Source organism: Macaca mulatta, chromosome 3 (assembly GCF_049350105.2).
Source record: "Macaca mulatta isolate MMU2019108-1 chromosome 3, T2T-MMU8v2.0, whole genome shotgun sequence".
In the NCBI taxonomy this organism is placed as follows: Eukaryota; Metazoa; Chordata; class Mammalia; order Primates; family Cercopithecidae; genus Macaca; species Macaca mulatta.
The window spans coordinates 49,610,554-49,627,481 of NC_133408.1; positions in this window are offsets into that span (position 1 = coordinate 49,610,554).

The window sequence follows — 16,928 nt, forward strand, 5'->3', positions numbered from 1 at the left end:
GCTGGAGCCCTTCTGCCCCTGTGCCCTGGTGGTTTGGGGTCTATGCCAGGCCAAGTGCAAGCCCCCATTCCACTCCAACAAGAACAGAGCGGGCTCTGGACTGAGGCTTGGGTTGGGCAGAGGAACAGGGGCAGACTTAAGACTTAGACCCACTGGGCGGGGGCAGTGGTTCACACCTGTAAATTCCAGCACTTTGGGGGGCCAAGGCGGGCAAATCACCTGACGTCCGGAGTTTGAGACCAGCCTGGCCAACATGGTGAAACCCCTCCTCTACCAAAAATACAAAAAAAAAAAAAAAAAACTGGCCAGGCGTGGTGGTGCACGCCTGTAATCCCAGCTACTTGGGAGGCTGAGGTGGGAGGATTGCTTGAACCCAGGAGGTGGAGGTTGCAGTGAGCCAAGATTGCGCCACTGCACGCCAGCCTGGGTAACAGAGTGAGACTCCATTTAAAAAAAAAAGACTTGGACACAGAGTGTGCCAGCCTTCAGGCCCTCCTGTCCTTTCCTCCTGATGTAGTCGGCCATAGCAGAGGCCACTCTCCATGCTGAATGTTCAAAACAGAATCAGCACAGAAGCAGGCAAAAGCACTGATGGCTGTCGCCCTCACTCAATGGGGGGCTCATGCACATACTCACACACATAGAGTATAAGACTGTGGGAGAGGGTCTGTGCCCATCCTAAGGGGGGCAGGCGCTGTTCCTGGGGAGTTCCCAGGTTAAAGTGGATTTGGGGGGGACAGCAGGAGAAGATGATACGGTGACCCCCCCGGGCTCTCCCAAGGGACGCGGCAGGAAGGCCCAGGAGGTCAGTGAAAAGGGAGCTCTCTCTTCAGTCTGGCCACCAGGGTGAGATCCTCAGGTCTGTCACTGAAGAGGGTGCTTCCAGACAGCCCACACTCAGTGGGGGCTCTGGCGAAATCACAGCAGTTGCACAGACGGCAGCAACATTTTCAAGGGGGTTTCATTTGTTCCTCAACAAGCATTTCAGATGCCTGCTCTGTGCCAGGCCAGGACCATGGGATAGCTGAGTCAAGTTTTGGGACCACGAGTGCCCTGGCTGACTGTGACGCTGGGTGTTGGGGGCATGGGGGATTGCAGTTACAGGAGCAGCGAGGTGGGATATGAGACCTGCAAAGTAGAGAGAGCCTCGAATGCCAGGCCAGGGAGTTTGGAAGGTGCTGGAAGCCAATGCCAATTAAAATGGGAGCTGAGATCACCCTGTAGCCAGAGGGTTGGGGCAAGGATGGACTGGAGGTGGCAAAATGAGGCGGGGCCCAGGGAGGCTGTGGTGGGTCTGGGTGAGGGCAACGGGCCAGGGTGGGGCAGCAGAGGAGGAGGACAGTGACGGAAGAAAGATCATAGCCGGGTGCAGTGGCTCATGCCTGTAATCCCAACACTTTGGGAGGCCAAGGCGGGTGGATTAGCCGGGCTTGGTGGCGGGCGTCTGTAGTCCCAGCTACTCGGGAGGCTGAGGCAGGAGAATGGCGAGAACCCGGGAGGCGGAGCTTGCAGTGAGCCAAGATCGCGCCACTGCACTCCAGCCTGGGCGATAGAGCCAGAGTCCATCTCAAAAAAAAAAAAAAAAAAAGAAAGAAACTTCCTGCGATGTTGAGGGGCTCTTACATCCCTAGTATTAAGAGACAGCAAAGCAGCCAGGCACGGTGACTCATGCCTGTAATCCCAACACTTCGGGAGGCCAAGGCAGGCAGATCACTTGAGGTCAGGAGTTCGAGACCAGCCTGGCCAATATGGTGAAACCCTGTCTCTACTAAAAATACGAAAATTAACCCAGCATGGTGGCAGGCACCTGTAATTCCAGTTACTCGGGAGACTGAGGCAGGAGAATTGCTTGAACTCGGGAGGTGGAGGTTGCAGTGAGCCAACATTACACCGCTGAGCTCCAGCCTGGGCAACAGAGTGAGACTGTCTCAAAAAGGAAAAAAAAAAAAGCAAAGTAATGCACTAATGTGAATGGTGAGTAATGAATCTCAATCATTGTCCCCAAATCCTGTATTCATTTATTATTTATTTTAAGGAGCATCTTGATCTGTTGCCCAGGCTGGAATGCAGTGGGGTAATCACAGCTCACTGCAGCCTCAATCTCCTGGACTCAAATGATCCTCCCACCTCAACCTCCCAAGTAGTTGGGACTACAGGTAGGTGTCACCACACCCTGCTAATTTTTAATTTTATTGTAGAAATGAGGGGTCTCGCTATGTTTGCCAGGCTGGCCTCGAACTCCTATCCTCAAGCGATTCTCCTGCCTCGGTCAAAAAGCCTTTTTTTTTTTTTCTTTTTCTTTTTCTTTCTTTTTTTTTTTTTTTTTTTTGAGACAGTCTTGCTCTGTCACTCAGGCATCTTCATCTGTTGCCCAGGCTGGAATGCAGTGGTGCGATCTTGGCTCACTGCAACCTCTGCCTCCTGGTTTCAAGCAATTCTCCTGCCTCAGCCTCCCAAGTAGCTAGGACAAGAGGTGCCCACGACCACGCCCAGCTGACTTTTGTATTTTTAGTAGAGACTAGGTTTCACCATGTTGGCCAGACTGGTCTTGAACTCCTGACCTCAGGTGATCCACCCGCCTCAGTCTCCCAAAGTGCTGGGTTTATAGGCATGAGCCACCGTGCCCAGCCTCAAAATCCTTTAATAAGAAAAAAACATGCATTTGGCCAAAACATGCATTTGGCTAGGTAGAAAGTTTTCTGCAGTGCCCACCCTCCCCTAAAAGACCCCAGGCCAGGGGTTTCTAATCTCTTTTGTGCCTCAAGTCCCTGACAGTCTGGGGAAGACTATTATGCCCTGCTCAGCATAATGTTTAAAGCGCACAGAATTAAATACATAGACTCACAAGGAAAACCAATTACCCTGAAATTCAGTCAAAATATTAAATACAATTAAAAAGTAATCAAAATATTTATTTAAACTGGTGATATAGTAATATACATACTTCTTTATTAACACTTCAAATAGCAAGCTTTAATAGCAGCCCTCATAACTACTGTAATTTCAGTCAATGATGAGCATGAATGATACTTTTGGGTTCTGAAACAAACTAGATGCGCTGTGAAAAGATCCCTTATTTGGACAAGCTCAGTGGCTCACGTCTGTAATCCAGCACTTTGGAAAACTGAGGTAGGAGGATTACTTGAGGCCAGGAGTTCAAGACCAGCCTTGGCAACAGAACAAGACCCACCCCACTCTGCAAAAAATACGGAAAACAGCCGGGCACAGTGGCTCACACCTATGATTCCAGCACTTTAGGAGGCAGAGGGAGCTGGATCACTTGAGACCAGGAGTTCAAGACCAGCCTGGCCAACACAGCAAAACCCCATCTCTACTAAAAATACAAAAAAATTACCTGGGTGTGGTGGCACGCGCCTGTAATCTCAGCTACTCCAGAGGCTGGGGCAGGAGAATCACTTGAACCTGGGAGGCAGAGCTTGCAGTGAGTCAAGATCGTGCCACTGCGCTCCAGCCTAGGCAACAGAGCAAGCAAGATCTGTCTCAAAACTAAATAAATAAAATAAAATACAGAATTTTAGCTGGGTGTGGTGGAGTGTGCCGGTGGTCCCAACTGCTCGGGAGGCTGAGATGGGAGGAACACTCAAGCCCACGAGTTGGAGGCTGCGGTGAGCTATGATCTGGCACCACAGCACTCCAGCCTGGGTGACACAGCAAGACACTGCCTAAATAAAAAACAAGAAAAGAAAAGACCCCTGATTTCCATTGGTGGCAAAGTAGCAGCTGCTGCTAATACTGTTGGTAGTTTCTCCTTAAATGAAATAAATGCAATTTTTCAGTTAGAAGTTAATTAAGGCCGGGCGCGGTGGCTCAAGCCTGTAATCCCAGCACTTTGGGAGGCCGAGACGGGCGGATCACGAGGTCAGGAGATCGAGACCATCCTGGCTGACACGGTGAAACCCCATCTCTACTAAAAAAATACACAAAAAAAAAAAACTAGCCTGGCGAGGTGGCGGGCGCCTATAGTCCCAGCTACTCAGGAGGCTGAGGCAGGAGAATGGCGTGAACCCGGGAGGCAGAGCTTGCAGTGAGCCGAGATCTGGCCACTGCACTCCAGCCTGGGCGGCAGAGCGAGACTCCGTCTCAAAAAAAAAAAAAAAAAAAAAAAAGAAGTTAATTAAAATAAGTTTACAAGCCTCCTGATTTTTTTTTTTTTTTTTTGAGACAGGGTCTCACTATGTTGCCCAGGCTGGTCTCAAACTGCTGAGCTCAAGTGATCCACCCGTTTCAGCCCCCCAGAGTGCTGGGATTATAGGTGTGAGCCACCATGTCCAGTCCAAACTTCCTGAATTGTATCTGTGAATCATTCAAGACCCTTAGGTGAACAACCCTGTTCTAAAGAGTGGAGACACATTGCAAGAATTTGAAATAAAATGTTCAGGCCAGTCATGGTGGCTCATGCCTGGAATCTCAGCACTTTGGGAGGTCAAGGCAGGGGGATCACGAGGTCAGGAGTTCAAGACCAGCCTGGCCAAGATGGTAAAACCCTGTCTCTACTAAAAATACAAAAATTAGCTGTACGTGGTGGCAGGCGCCTGTAATTTCAGCTACTCAGGAGGCTGAGACAGAGAATCGCTTGAACCTGGGAGGTGGAGGTTGCAGTGAGCCGAGATAGTGCCACTGCACTCAAGCCTGGGCAACAGAGCAAGACTCCATCTCGAAAAAAGAAAAAAAAAAAATGTTCAGGCTCACGCCTGTAATCCCAACACTTTGGGAGGCCAAGGCGGGTGGATCACCTGCGGCCAGGAGTTCGACACCAGCCTGGCCAACATGGCAAAATCCCGTCTCTACTAAAAATACAAAAATTAGCCGGGCTATTTGGAAGGCTGAGGCAGGAAAATCGCCTGAACTCAGGATGAGGAGGTTGCAGTGAGCTGAGATCACACCACTGTACTCCAGCCTAGGCGACAGAGTGAGACTCCGTCTCAAAATAAAAGAAAAACGAAAAGAAAAGGAAAGAAATAAAATGTTCAGAAATGGCAGAGGGACAGTGGCATGATGAGGAATTCACCACTCACTATAAAAAAAAAAAAAAAGCCCTCGGCTCGGCCACATGGGCATAGTGGCTCACACCTATAATCCCAGCACTTTGTGAGGCTGAGGTGGGAAGATCGTTTGAGCCCACGAGGTCAAGACCAGCCTGCGCAACATGGAAAAACCTTGTCTTCTCTACAAAAAATACAAAAAATTAGCCAGGCACAATGGCATGCACCTGTAGTCCCAGTCACCTGGGAGTCTGAGGTGGGAGGATCCCCGGAGCCTGGGAGGTCAGTTGCATCCCACTGCACTCCATCCTGGGCAACACAGGGAGACCTTGTCTCAAACCGAAACGAATCCCCAAAACAATGGTGATCAGCAAATTCTCCTCCAAGGCTGAGGTTAGATTGGGTGGGGCGGATATTTTCCAGTTACTTTAAAATCTTGCCTGCAAATCATGGCTGCAGCCGTGAACCTTGATTGTGGAAAGGTCAAGCACCCAAATTTATAAGAGAAGATGACTTTTAAGAGTTTCTTTGGCCGGGTGCAGTGGCTCAAGCCTGTAATCCCAGCACTTTGGGAGGCCAAGATGGGCGGATCACGAGGTCAGGAGATCAAGACCATCCTGGCTAACACGGTGAAACCCTGTCTCTACTAAAAAATACAAAAAACTAGCCGGGCGAGGCGGCGGGCATCTGTGGTCCCAGCTACTCGGGAGGCTGAGGCAGGAGAATGGCGTAAACCTGGGAGGCGGAGCTTGCAGTGAGCTGAGATCTGGCCACTGCACTCCAGCCTGGGCGACAGAGCGAGACTCCATCTCAAAAAAAAAAAAGAGTTTCTTTGGTTATAAAAGGGAATTAACAAATATATGTTATAGTAGAACAAGTAACATAACATGTCTCATCTTGGAGACCTCCTTACTTGAAAGTGCTATTTCTTAAGAATTCATTAATGTTTCACTTCTCTGTTGTAAAAAAAAATCTTTTGCCAAGCACAGTGGCTCACGCCTGTAATCCCAACACTTTGGGAGGTCAAGGTGGGCAGATCACCTGAGGTCAGGAGTTCGAGACCAGCCTGGTCAACGTGGTGAAACCCCATCTCTACTAAAAATACAAAAATTAGCCAGGCATGGTGGCACATTCCTACGTCTACCAATCTGTCAAAAAAAAAAATTATTTTTGAGACAGAGTCTCGCTCTGCCGCCCAGGTTGGAGTATAGTGGTGCGAACATGGCTTACTGCAGCCTCAACCTCCTGAGCTCAAGCGATCCTCCTGTTTCAGCCTCCCAAGTAGCTGGGACTACAGTTGTGCACTACCACACCCAGCTAATTTATTTTTTTAAATTTTCTGTAGAAGTAGGGTCTCACTGTGTTACCTACGCTGACCTCGAACTCCCGGGCTCAAGTGATCCTCCCACCTCAGTTCCCAAAGTGCTGGGATTGCAGGCATGAACCACCACACCCAGAGTGTAGTAAATATAATTTTCACTTCCTCTCTGTGGTGATGGTGCAGTTACCACACATGCAACCTTGGGAGTACCAGCATCATATATTTAATTTGTGCAAAGCGACTGGGTACTGTGGCTCTTGCCTGTAATCCCAGCACTTTGGGAGGCCGAGACAGGTGAATCACAAGGTCGGGAGTTCGAGACCAGCCTGGCCAACACGGTAAAACCCGGTCTCTACTAAAAATACAAAAATTAGCTGGGCTTGGTGCACATGTGTAATCCCAGCTGCTCAAGAGGCTAAAGCAGGAGAATTGCTTGAACCTGGGAGGCGGAGGTTGCAGTGATCCAAGATCACACCACTGTACTCCAGCCTGGGCAACAGAGAGACTCTGTCTCGGAAAAAAAAAAATTAAATTAATTTGTGCAAAGATTCTGAAGTTTGCACCAAAGTTAAGAAAAGCTACGGTGTCTGTTACAGTTAGTTACTATTGCTACATAAATCACCACAAAACTTAGTGACTTACATCCACAACAATCATTTTGTTCTTTCTTTTTTTTTCTTTTTTTTTTTTTTTGAGACGGAGTCTCGCTCTGTCGCCCAGGCTGGAGTGCAGTGGCGCGATCTCGGCTCACTGCAAGCTCCGCCTCCCGGGTTCACGCCATTCTCCTGCCTCAGCCTCCTGAGTAGCTGGGACTACAGGCGCCCACAACCGCGCCCGGCTAATTTTTTGTATTTTTAGTAGAGACGGGGTTTCACCGTGGTCTCGATCTCCTGACCTTGTGATCCGCCCGCCTCGGCCTCCCAAAGTGCTGGGATTACAGGCGTGAGCCACCGCGCCCGGCTTGTTCTTTCTTATAATTGCTGTGGGTTAGAAATCCAGGAATAGCTCTGCTGGGTAGTTCTGGCTTATTTTGTTCTTATTTTGTTCTGGCTTATCAGCTCTTATTTTGTTCGTTTGTTTGTTTGTTTGTTTGTTTGTTTGTTTTGAGACAGTGGTGTGATCTTGGCTCACTGAAAGCTCCACCTCCCAGGTTCATGCCATTCTCCTGCCTCAGCCTCCCAAGTAGCTGGGACTACAGGCACCCATCACCACGCCCGGCTAATTTTTTGTATTTTTAGTAGAGACGGGTTTTCACCGTGTTAGCCAGGATGGTCTCGATCTCCTGACCTTGTGATCTGCCCGCCTCGGCCTCCCAAAGTGCTGGGATTATAGGCATGAGCCACCGCGCCCAGCCCCGCCCCCCCTTTTTTTTTTTGAGACGGAGTCTCGCTCTGTCGCCCAGGCTATAGTGCAGTGGCATGATCTTGGCCCACCACAATGTTTGCCTCCTGGATTAAAGCGATTCTCCTGCTCAGCCTCTCGAGTGGCTGGGATTACAAGTGCCCGCCACCATGCCCAGCTAATTTTTTGTATTTTTAGTAGAAACAGAGTTTCACCATCTTGGTCAGGCTGGTCTCGAACTCCTGACCTTGTGATCTACCCGCCTCGGTCTCCCAAATTGCTGGGATTACAGGCGTGAGCCATGACGCCCGGCCTGGAAGACATTCTTGTAGCTTTTCTTGCAGATATTGGTGGAAGAATATCTCATAGACATTCATCTTTAGAAGACAGAATCTGCCAGTGTCTGTGGCTGTACCTATCTCACTTTTTTCTGCTTTTAAAAATAAATAAACTCTAAAGCATACCACCAATCAAGCTGATTTTAGGGACTATAGGAATAAATACAAACCTGGTTTGGTAACTAAAATGTAGTATAATCCAAGTATGCTAGTGGTATCTTTTTATAAATTGACTCTTGAGGAACATAGATAACAGTAAAGATGATCAGGAGTTTGAGATCAGTCTGGGCAACATAGCAAGATCACTTAAGCCAAGTGGGGACTGCAGAGATTGCAGTGAGCCGAGATCACACACCATTGCACTCCAGCCTGGGTGACAGAGTGAAACACTGTCTCAAAAAAATTAAAAAAAAAAAAAAAAAATTCCAGGACCAGATGGTTTTACTGGTGAATTCTACCAAATACTTACTGACACTCACCAAAGAAGATACATGGATGAGCCTGGCACGGTGGCTCACATCTGTAATCCCAGCACTTTTAGAGGCTAAGACGGGCAGATCCCCCGAGATCAGGAGGATCTGACAGGCGTGCTACTCGGGAGGCTGAGGAAGGCGAATCGCTTGAACCAGGGAGTCGGAGGTTGCAGCCTGGCCAACATGGTGAAACTCCGTCTCTCCTAAAATACAAAAGTTAGTCAGTGGTGGCTCATGCCTGTATCCCAGCACTTTGGGAGGCCAAGGTGGGCGGATCTCCTGAGGTTGGGAGTTCGAGACCAGCTTGACCAACATGGATAAATCTCGTCTCTACTAAAAATACAAAATTAGCCAGGCGTGGTGACACAGGCCTGTAATCCCAGCTACTCAGGAGGCTGAGGCAGGAGAATCACTTGAACCTGGGAGGCAGAGGTTGTGGTGAGCTGAGATCACACCATTGCACTCCAGTCTGGGCAACAAGAGGGAAATTCCATCTCAAACAATATATATATATATGTACAAAAATTAGCCAGGTATGGTGGTACGTGTCCTAACTACTCAGGAGGCTGAGGCAGGAGAATCACTTGAACTCAGGAAGTGGACGTTGCAGTTAGCTGAGATTGCGTCACTGCACTCCAGTCTGGGTGACAGAGCGAGACTCTGTCTCAAAAAAAAAAAAGGAGATAGATGGATGCCATGAGCACATAAAATGATACTTAACTGGCTGGGCATAGTGGCTCATGCCTGTAATCCCTGCACTTTGGGGGGCCGAGGTGGGTAGATCATGAAGTCAGGAGTTCAAGACCAGCCTGGCCTATATGGTGAAACCCCATCTCTACTAAAAATACAAAAATTAGCCAGGTGTGGTGGCGGGCACCTGTAATCACAGCTACTTGGGAGGCTAAGGTAGAGAACTGCTTGAACCCAGGAAGTGGAGGTTACCGTGAGCCGAGATCGCACCACTGCACTCCAGCCTGGGCAACAGAGGGAGGCTCTGTCTCAAAAAAAAAAAAAAAAAAAAAAAAAAAACACTGACCACCCCAAGTGTTAGTGAGGACGCAAAACAACTAGAATTCTCACCCTCAGGTGGTGAAAATGCAAAATACTTAAAGCAATATGGAAGACAATTTGGTAGCTTCTGAAAAAGTTAAAAATATACGTACTGTAGACTTCAGCCATTCCACTCCCAGTATTTAACCAAGATAAATGAAATCGTATTTCCACACTGTGACTTGCACAGAATATTCTTGGTGGTATTAATTATAATAACCCCAAACTGGAAACAACCACATACATATCAACAGGTAAGTAGAGGCCAGCCACGGTGGCTCACACCTGTAATCCCGGCACCTTTGAGACCAGCCTGGCCAATATGGAGAAACCCTGTCTTTACTAAAAATACAAAAATTAGCCAAGTGTGGTGGTGGACGCATGTAATCCCACATACTCAAGTGGCTGAGGCATGAGAATTGCTTGAACCCGGGAGGCAGAGGTTGCAATGAGCCAAGATCGTGCCACTGTACTCCAGCCTGGGCAACAGAGAGAGACTTTGTCTAAAAAAAAAAAGAAAAGAAAAGAAATGGACAAGAGTGAGGGATTTAACAAGGTGTGAGCAAATTTGGGGGGCATAATTCCCTTGTTCATTTTCTTCTTTGTAGCAATGGTTTCACAGTACATATGTGTGTCAAATTTTATACATTTATGTGTTTACTGAGATAGGGTATTGCCCTATTGCTCAGGCTGAAGGGCAGTGGTGCCCTCCTAGCTCACTGTGCCTTGAATTCCTGGGCTTAAGCAATCCTCCACCTCAGCCTTCCAAGTAGCTGGGACAACAGGGGCACACTGCCATGCCCAGTTATTTTTTAATAGTTTTTTGTAGAGACTGGGGTCTCACTATGTTGCCCAGGCTGACCTCGAACTCCTGGGTTCAAGTGATCCGCCTGTCTCGGCTTCCCAAAGTGCTGGGATTACAGGCATGAGCCACTGTGCCTGATCCAAATTATACACTTTAAACATGAAGCATATTGTATGTAAGCTTTTCTTGAATAAAGCTGTTAAAAAGTGAAAGAATAAAACAACGAAGGAATTGTGGCTATTCTTTTATAATGTTCTTGGAGAAGACCCGATCTTGTTTTAGAAAATTAAAGCTTGCAAAGCTTTAAATAACATTGTTATTTAAATGCATGACTTGGTCTAATACTTTAAAGCAAAGTAAGTAAAATTTGATTTTAAAAAAAGTTACATAGTACAGAGAATATTTTTTAAAATCTCAGTGAAGAGGAGAAAATAAATTAAAATACTTTAATGTTAGTACAAGAAAGAGCTTAGTAAATTATAATTAAGTTTAAGATATCTGGCCAGGCACGGTGGCTCACGACTATAGTCCCAATACTTTGGGAGGCTGAGGTGGGTGGATCACCTGAGGTCAGGATTTCGAGACCCGCCTGGCCAACATGGTGAAACCCCGTCTCTACTAAAAATACAAAGGCCAGGCGTGGTGGCTCACGCCCGTAATCCCAACACTTTGGGAGCCCGAGACGGGTGGATCACGAGGTCAGGAGATCGAGACCATCCTGGCTAACATGGTGAAGCCCCGTCTCTACTAAAAATACAAAAAAAATTAGCTGGGCGTGGTGGCGGGCGCTTGTAGTCCCAGCTACTGGGGAGGCTGAGGCAGGAGAATGGCGTGAACCTGGGAGGCGGAGCTTGCAGTGAGCCGAGATGGTGCCACTGCACTCCAGCCTGGGCGACAGAATAAGACTCCATCTCAAATAAATAAATAAATAAATAAATAAATAATAAAATAAAATAAAAATACAAAAATTAGCCAGGCATGGTGGTGGGTGCCTGTGGTCCCAACTACTTGGGAGACAGAGGCAGGAGAATTGCTTGAAACTGGGAGGCGGAGATTGCAGTGGGCCAAGATCATGCCATAGCACGTCAGCCCGGGTGACAGAGCAAGACTGTCTCAAAAAAAAAAAAAAAAAAGCTTAAAATATCTGCATAAATTCATGAGCTTTCGCTTTTAAATAAAAGGTAATTTTTCTCTACTGTCATCCTGTGATGCTATCAACACTCTTCTGAAACCATAAAAATCTGTCTTCCTATGGCCCAAATTTTTTTTTTTTTTTTTTTTTTTTTGAGATGGAGTCTCACTCTGTCACCCAGGTTGGAGTGCAATGGCATGGTCTTGGCTCACTGCAACCTGTCTCTCAGGTTCAAGCGATTCTCCCACTTCATCCTCCCAAGTAGCTTGGGCCTGCAGGCATGTGCCACTATACTCAGCTAATTTTTGTATTTTTAGCAGAGATGGGGTTTCACTATGTTGGCCAGGTTGGTCTCAAACTCCTGACCTTGTGATCTGCCCGCCTCGGCCTCCCAAAGTGTTGGGATTACAGGTATGAGCCACTGGGCCTGGCCCCAAATTTTGGTCTCTAACAGGATGTTTGAATAAAATACGGCCAAGGCTCTTGGAATGAGTAGCCAATTCTATGTTTGAGACAGAAAACCTTCAACTGGGCCTAGAATATCCAGCTGTCAGAAAACAAGGTTCCCAGCACTTGTAATCCCAGCACTTTGGGAGGCCAAGGCAGGTGGATCGCTTGAGCTCAGGAGTTTGAGACCAACCTGGGCAGCATAGTGAGACCCCCCCTAAAAAAAAAACACAAAGAAAATTAGCCAGTCATGGTGGCCCATGCCTGTAAGTCCCAGTTGCTCAGGGGCCTGAAGTGGGAGGATCACCTGAGCCTGGGGAGGTCAAAGCTGCAGTGAGCCTTGATTGCTCCACTGCACTCCAGCCTGGACAACAGAGTGAGACCCCTTCCCAAAAAACAACAACGACAAAAAGCAAAAGTTTTTTTTTATGGCTAATTGGAGATGTTATCACTACAAAGAGCTTAAAAGGATATTCACTAGCCACAGGTTGGCAATTTAAGCATCAAAAATAAAATGCCACTACACTTCAGCCTAGATGACAGAGCCAGACCCTGTCTTCTTTTTTTGTTTTTTTTTTTTTTTTTTTGAGATGGAGTTTTACTCTCATCACCCAAGCCGGAGTGCAATGGCACAATCTCGGCTCACTACAACCTCTGACTCCCAGGTTCAAGTGATTCTCTTCTCTCAGCCTCCTGAGTAACTGGGATTACAGGTACCTGCCACCGTGCCTAGTTAATTTTTGTATTTTTAGTAGAGACAGGATTTTACCATGTTGGCCAGGCTGGTCTCAAACTCCTGACCACAGGTGATTCACTCGCCTCAACCTCCCAAAGGGCTGGGCTTACAGGTGAGAACCACAGTGCCTGGCCTGACTGTCTTCTAAAAATGAAAAATAAAAAATTATAGGCTGGGCACTGTGGCTCATGCCTGTAATCCCAGGACTTTGGTAGGCTGAGGTGGGCGGAGTGCTTGAGCCCAGAAGTTTGAGACCAGCTTGGGCAATAAGTGAGATTCCATCTCTACAAAAATTTCTTTTTTTTTTTTGGAGACGGAATCTCGCTCAGTCGCCCAGGCTGGAGTGCAATGGCGCGATCTCGGCACACTGCAAACTCCACCTCCCGGGTTCACGGCATTCTCCTGCCTCAGCCTCCTGAGTAGCTGGGACTACAGGCGCCCACCGCCACGCCCAGCTAATTTTTTGCATTTTTAGTAGAGATGGGGTTTCACCATGTTAGCCAGCATGGTCTCAATCTCCTGACCTCATGATCCGCCCGCCTCGGCCTCCCAAAGTGCTGGGATTACAGGCATGAGCCACCGCACCCGGCCTACAAAAAATTTTAAAATTAACTGAGTGCAGTGGTGCACACCTGTAGTCCCAGTTACTTGGGAGGCTGAGGTGGGAGGATTACTGGAGCCTGGTAGGTTGAGGGTGCAATGAGCTGTGATCACACCACTGCACTCCAGCCTGGATGATGGACTGAGGCTCTATCTCAAAAGAAAAAAAAATAATATATATATATATACACACACACACACACACAAACACACACACACACATATATATATATGATCAATGGAATAAGTTGAATTTGTAAAAGATCATGAGTCTATGATACTCAAAAGGGATAAATATTTTAGAATGTGAATATGATGATTCTAAAATTTCCCACTGAAACTGAAAATTGCAATCCTAGTGCTTTGGGAGGCCCAAGCAGGAGGATTGCTTGAGACCAGGAATTCAGGACCAGCCTGGGCAACACAGTGAGACTCCATCTCAAAAAACTTCAAAACATTTAAAACTCAGCAGGGTGTGGTGGTGCATGCCTGTGGTTTCAGCCACTCAGGAGGCCAAGGCGAGAGGATCACTTGAGCCCAGGAGGTTGAGGCTGCAGTGAGCTATGATCACATCACTACACTCCAGCCTGGGCAACAGAGGCCTGGGCAACAGACAAACAAATATTTGCAATAGATGTGAAATTCCAGTGCTGAATTATCGAATACAGAATTAACGGAGGAGATAGCCACAGGCTAATTCTGTGGCTCCTGATCCACTCACCTATTTTAAGTACAGGAAAGAGCTGAAAAAAGAAAAGGGGGCTGGGCGAGGTGGCTCAAGCCCATAATCCCAGCACTTTGTGGGGCTGAGGTGGGCAGATCGCTTGAGCTCAGGAGTTCAAGACTAACCTGGGCAACATGGCGAGACCCCATCTGTACAAAAAATAATAAAAAAAAAATGTAGCCAGGCATGGTGGTGCAACATGCTACTCTGGAGGCTGAGATGTGGTCCCAGCTGCTCTGGAGGCTGAGATGGGAGGATTGCTTGAGCCCAGGAGGTCAAGGGCTATAGTGAGCTATGATCATGCCACGGCACTCCAGCCTGGGAGACAGAGCAAGACCCTGTGTCCAAAAAAGAAACAAAAAAAGAAGAAGGAAAAAAAAGGAACGCAAGGGAGGGGAGGGGAGGGCAGGGCGCAGTGGCTTATGCCTGTAATCTCAGCACTTTGGGAGGCCTAGGCAGGCGGATTACTTGAGGTCAGGAATTCGAGAACAGCCTGGCCAACATGGTGAAACCCCTTCTCCACTAAAAATACAAAAAAATTAGCCAAATGTGGTGGCACATACCTATAATCCCAGCTACTCAGCAGGCTGAGGCAGGAGAATCACTTGAACCCAGCGGGCAGAGGTTGCACTGAGCCAAGATTGTGCCACCGCACTCCAGCCTGGGAAAGAGAACAAGGCTCCGTCTCAAAAAAAGAAAAGAGAAGCAGACTGGGAGCTCTAGCTATGCCGAGTTCATCCTGAGAAGGCAGGATGGCAAGTGAAGCTTCTCAGCCCCTCTGCAGAGCTAGACAGGCTACCTGCAGCAGAAGAAAAGTAGACTGCTCTCCGCCTTGTGTCTGGAAAAGCTAAAGCAGCCTGTGGCCTCAGGATAGAGGAGGCCGCACTCCTAGAGTTTACCTAGGAAAGGCAGACACAAGTATTCCCTGTGGGTTACATCACTGGCCCACAAGAGAAGTCAGCTCTAGGCCAAGGTGTGAGGATCACTTGAGCCTGGGATGTGGAGGTTGACGTGAGCGAAGATCACACCACTACACTCCAGCCTGGGCAACAGTGAGACCCTGTCTCAACAAAAAAATAAATAAATAATAAATATTAGAAAAAAAGAGAAGTGAGCTCTAGATTTTAGCCAGAATCAGAAAAATGACAAGGCATCCAGGGCCAGGCGTAGTGGCTCACGCCTGTAATCCCAGCACTTTGGGAGGCCGAGGCAGGAGGATCACCTGAGGTCAGGAGTTCAAGACCAGCTTGGCCAACATGGTAAAACCCTGTCTCTACTAAAAAATACAAAAATTAGCCAGGCGTAGTGGCGGGCGCCTGTAGTCCCAGCTACTCTGGAGGCTGAGGCAGGAGAATCGCTTGAACCTGTGCAGTGAGCTGAGATCGCACCACTGCACTCCAGCCTGGGCAACAGAGTAAGACTCTGTCTCAAAAAAAAAAAAAAAAAAAAAAAAAAGGTAGAAAAATGGCAAGGCATCCACAAAAATTTTCTCATCCCCTTACTTCTCCTGTCTCCTTTCTACCAGGGTCAAAACAGCAGCTAGTAAGGAGGAAAGGAGGTAAACAGGGATTTGGAAGCAGAATCTACTCACAACCGCCTTCCTGGAACGAAGGCTCCCTCCTGCCACCAGCCCTCGAGAGGGAGGAAAGAGAAGTCTTTTCTTTTCTTTTTTTTTTTTTTTGAGATGGAGTTTCACCATATTGGTCAGGCTGGTCTCAAACTCCTGACCTGAGATGATCCACACACCTCGGCCTCCCAAAGTGCCAGGATTACAGGCATGAGCCACTGCGCCCAGCAGGGAAGAGAAGTCTTAACCCTGCTAAAGGGAATGATTTCTCCTTGGTGCGTGGATGACCATGCATGTCTCTACATCAGCCATGTAGGCAAGACCTAACCACAGCTGGCGTGAGCCTTGGTGGAATACCCTTATGGGCTTCCCAGAACATGAAGATGTAGGAAGACTGGGTGGGGCTGCCTGCCTCTCTCCCAGGAGGGCTGTCATGAGTCAGTTTCTTATCACCTCCCAGGTTCTTTTCTTCTTTTTTTTCTTTTTGAGACAGAGTCTTGCTCTGTCTCCCAGGCTGGAGTGCAGTGGTACAATCATGGCTCACTGTAGCCTTGACCTCTTGGGCTCGAGCAATCCTCCCACCTCAGCTTCCTGAGTAGCTGGGACCACATGCCTAGCTAATTGTTTTATTATTATTTTTAAAGACAGGGTCTCGCTCTGTTGCCCAGGCTGGAGTGCAGTGGCATGACCATGGCTCAGTGCAGTCTCGACCCTTTGGCTCAGCAATTCTCCTACCTCAGCCACCCAAGTAGCTGATACCATAGGTACGCACCACCACACTGAGCTAATTTTCCTTTTCTATTATTTGGAGAGACAGGGTCTTGCCATGTTGCCCAGGCTGGTGTCAAACTCCTGGCCTCAAGAGATCCTCCCACCTCGGCCTCCCAAAATGCTGGACTGACAGGTATGAACCACTGTGCCTGTCCTGGAATTGGTTCTTAGCAACAGAGTGCAATCTGTGTGGCATTGTCATCTGACCCCTTTTGATTCAGTGTCACTCTGTGGAACAAGGGACAAAGGGAGCTGACACTTTTGGTGACCTTGTTATTGCTGTCTATGTATATAATAAAGGGCTTGAATCTAAAAAGAGCTTGTTACTTCTTTTGAGACGGAGTCTCACTCTGTCTCCCAGGCTGCAGTGCAGTGGCGCAATCTCATCTCACTTCCATCTCCACCTCCCGGGTTCAAGTGATTCTCCTGCCTCAGCCTCCCGAGTAGCTGGGATTACAGGCATCTGCCACCACACAAGGCTAATTTTTGTGTTCTTAGTAGACAGAGGATGTCACCATGTTGGACAGGCTGCTCTCAAACTTCTGACCTCAAGTGATCCACCCGCCTCGGCCTCCCAAAGTGCTGGGATTACAGGTGTGAGCCACTGTGTACAACCTACA